The sequence below is a fragment of the Octodon degus genome, unplaced genomic scaffold, assembly GCF_000260255.1.
Source record: "Octodon degus isolate 3935 unplaced genomic scaffold, OctDeg1.0 scaffold00158, whole genome shotgun sequence".
Taxonomy (NCBI): Eukaryota; Metazoa; Chordata; class Mammalia; order Rodentia; family Octodontidae; genus Octodon; species Octodon degus.
Window position 1 is genome coordinate 5,806,571 of NW_004524734.1, and position 4,054 is coordinate 5,810,624.

General features: G+C 43.4%; 1 pseudogene; it reads right to left on the reverse strand.

The window, feature by feature from the left end:
• Positions 1-3,706, reverse strand: part of LOC101563341 — a 6,869-nt pseudogene extending 3,163 nt beyond the window's left edge.
• Positions 3,707-4,054: the final 348 nt, after the last annotated feature.

The window sequence follows — 4,054 nt, forward strand, 5'->3', positions numbered from 1 at the left end:
CACATGTGTGTCTGGTTTATTTCACTTATGAGTATATGTTCAAGTGGCATCCACTTCAATATAAAGGCTTGCAGTTTATCATTCTTAATAGCTGAATAATGCTCCATTGTGTAAAAATACCACATCTTTCTCAACCAAGGAATCCTTAAGTTTTAAAAAGATTTTTTTTTATCGAATTCTAGACGTCTGTATTATTTCCTACACGCACCAGGAAAATATTCTGATAGTTTCCCTTAAAGAACTAGCTTTGAAAAACAAGCAACAGTGTCTCACAGTGTGCAGGGCACATAGCACGTCCTCATTAAGTATTTATAGACACGAGCAAGCAGATTTGGGGGGACAGGCAGTGTCGCAGCAGCTGGGTAGCAGGAGCGGATCCAGTGCTGCGAAACCTGAAGCTTGCACAACTGGGGGCCTTGTTACAAGACGGGACACAGAGTCACGTGTAGAAGACGAGACATTTTAATCCGAAAGTGAACATCTATTTAGAATGAGAGAATGGATCGTTACAAATTATAGTTTCTTCCAGCATTAGTAAAGTGTACTTGATAAATAAAAACTGAATATACTTGCGTGTATATGATGTTTTGATGCCTCTGTACATACACTGTAAGGTGATTAGCACAAAACAACTGGTTAATTTATCCATCACCTCACACAGGTTTTGTTTTTGGTGTCTAGTGTACGATAGTTAAGAGGACAATTACAAAAGCTTTTTTTTCCCACATTATGTTTTGGATTTCAGAATGTTTTACCTCATCACATTTAACCAACAAGCTGCAAAACCCCAAAATGAATATGAACTTAAGATGTACAGAAGAGGAACATAAGTGAATTTTTAGACGGCTACTATGTTGTTCAATCATATCATTTTGTAATCAGATTATTCATGCTGTATGTCAGTGAGTGGTTGATTTTGTCACTGAAAGACTTGCTTTTCAGACTACTTTTGCTGTTTTATCTGGAACTGCCAGACCTCATGAGGACTAGATGCATCAGGTACGCTGACACATGGATCAAGAATGCTAAAAGATGATCCAGGGGCTGGAGAGATGGCTCAGCAGAATAAGCGCTTACTTGGCAAGCGCAAGGGCTTGAGTTCAATCCCTGGCTCCACCAAAAAAATAAAATAATAAAATAAAAGATGATCCAGCATACACATGCGAGCTCGCATAAGCGCTCACCGTCTCACAGTCAAACCAGCAGTTCCATTCTGTTCACCTATGTGAGTGATGTAGTCGATGCAACTATAAACACACTGTGCACATTTTTATATTTTATGGGAGCCTCGTGAAATAGAATTTATAGGATTCCTGTTGGTGTAGGTTACAGCAGTACAAGAAGCAGTGAATCCACATGTTCTTAGACTTAGCGTGGAGTGCTAATGCTCGGTTTTCATGGCGCTGATATAGATGCCTGTGGCGACTGCTAGGAGACAAGCTCCCTTCCAGACCTGCTCTAGCCAAGACAGCTTTGCCAATCACTTGGTGTGTAATATTGGAACTGATCTGTATAAATGCAGCAGTAAAAGGCGTCCTTTACGTCTTTCTTGCTTGTAGCTTAGCAGTACAGAGAAATCAGAGCTTAAATGGACAATTGGAGGTAGGGCTGCTACCAGGGATTGTTTATGATCTTGATGCAGAATTATACAGGAGAAAGAAGCTAGCTGTTTGGAGGGCTCTCGTCCTAACACACTGTACACCTGGCATGACTTTGCTGACGTGGCCCCACCGGCCCGGGCTTCCCAGTTCTGTTCCTGTCAGGGCTGAACCTCATGATCTGTTTCTGCAGTCTCTGACTGGGTTCTGTTCCATCTCAAGCACACAGCCTAGCCTTGACAATGACACCACCTTCCTGACCAGAGGTTGACAGCTGCACTCAGCGTCCAGATTCATCCAATGCAGATAGAGCCCAAGTCTTCTGCTTTCTTGAACACTAGGAACAGCAGTGCCTCTCCTTTTCCCACTTAATGTAGGCTTATGACCAAGTTTCCAGCCCAGACTTGGACACTTGCTGGCCTTCTTTTCTTTGTGAGGCACTGTCGAGGTGGCAGGTTGCCCAGTGGTCAAGAGTTGGTGGGCTGTTATTGGCTTTCTGGAAGATTCTACTGTCTTCTCATGCCTGACGTTAAAATCACTGTGAAAGATGGCATAAGGTTGCCATCCAGCCTGATGTTCTTTGGCTTGATTCAGATGAAAATCATGAATTGGCAAAAGGCAGCTCTGCTAACACAGTCCTGATGTCAGTAGGTGACTCTGGATAGTGCTGGATGCCAAAAGTTGACACAGCTGGTTGCTGGTCACTGTTTGTTACCAACCACTGCCACCTGATGCTGGCATGTGCTGGACACCACAGGTCAACTCTGCAGTGCTGACCTCTGCTGCTGAACTTCCTTTGCTGCTGGTCTCTGGACCTCTGCAGTGCCAACAGCTCCTAATGTCTGTTCCTCTCTCTTTTGACATGAATTCTCTGGCAGCGACACTATTCAGGATAAGAATCCCTAGGATAGGTCAGTTGGAGCCCATGCTATTCAAGAAATAAATCCTCAGCAGGCTTACAGGACCACAAAAGTGAGTCTTTAACTGGGTTGTGCTGCAGTGCAGGGAGTTCAGCAGCATGGAGGAAGTCCCCTAACCTAATGGGAGAAGTGGTGTGGAGTGTTGCTTCTATTGCAGCTGTAGCCCTTGACTGGTCCAAGATTTCCATGGTTGGCTCAGGGTTCCAGAACAGCCTCAGTTATCAAGGAAGCAGCTCAGTGAGGGGCAAGGGTGAAACTAGAAATCTGGATGGGTAGCTAGGAAGGCCGGGAATGCTAAGGATGGGCCCAAATCCCTCTCTCCCTGATCTTAAGCAGACCAGATGGGTCTCGTCCTTCTTTGACAGCATCATCTGAAGTCGTGGAAGTTGGGAAGAAGCACCATGCCAGCAGTTGAGCTGTACTCATGCTGGGGTCAAGTAGAGAAGAGTGACAATTCGATAGCCAGGAGATCACTGTGCCAACTGTTGGCATCTGCATTACCTGGTGTCCACTGGTGACCTTGTGACTGCTAGCAGGACTGCACTTTGCAGGTTCGTGATTTCCAGCTGAACTGAGCAAAGGAATGCTAGGCAGATTTGCGCAACAAGACCATCTACACTCACACTGCCCCTTCCCGGGGCCCTTTCTGCTTGAGTTTCTCTTGCAATGGCTCCCCCAGGCCTTTTTGTTCTTGCTTCTCACTTTGCCTTTTTCATTTGCTTTGTTGAGAGGTAGCTCTGTAACTCCAGACTTCTGTTGGTGATCAAAATCTAAGATTCTCTAGGGTTACGGCATCAGTTAGGAGGATGACCTTCCTGGAAACACAAGCTGCTTATTTCTTTTTACCTCATTCCTCTTTGCTACTTTCCCCACTGCTCTGCCTGGCTGTGGGAAAGCAATCCCATCTCCATGTTGCATAATAGTTTCTCACAGACGTCTTCCTCTTCTGCTCAAGTATACTTTGTCTTCTTCTTCACTAGCAAATAAGCCATCCTCCACACAATTCCTCATCCATTTCTTCTTCATGAAAGCCTTCCATGACACCCCCAAAGGGTGGAGTAGGCTTTACCCTTAGTGACAACACGACTTATCTCTACCATCACAATTTATGACATTGAAATAATCTGTCAACCGAGTTCCCAGAAGCTGAAACATGTCAAAGCCAGGGATTATGTCTTTCATCTTCATGTTCCAATGCTCAGTAAATACACAATAGATGTTTGTTGAATGAATAAATGAGATTTATTGACTTTTTCATCATCAAACTATTCCAGACCTTAGTGATCTCAAATCTTCATAATATTCCTCACAAACTGATTGAATATTGATTCTTTGGCATTGCTTTGAGTTTAGAAGAAAAACCTTTTGAAAATATGATGTGCAGTTGTAAAACAACAAAATAGATTCTATAATTCATACAAAAATAGGAGTCTCATTATTTTATAATCATCCTTCACAAATGAAGATTTGAAATGACTGAGTCACAGCCAGACTTGAACATAAGCTTTAGGAATCATAACTTGTTTGTTAACATAA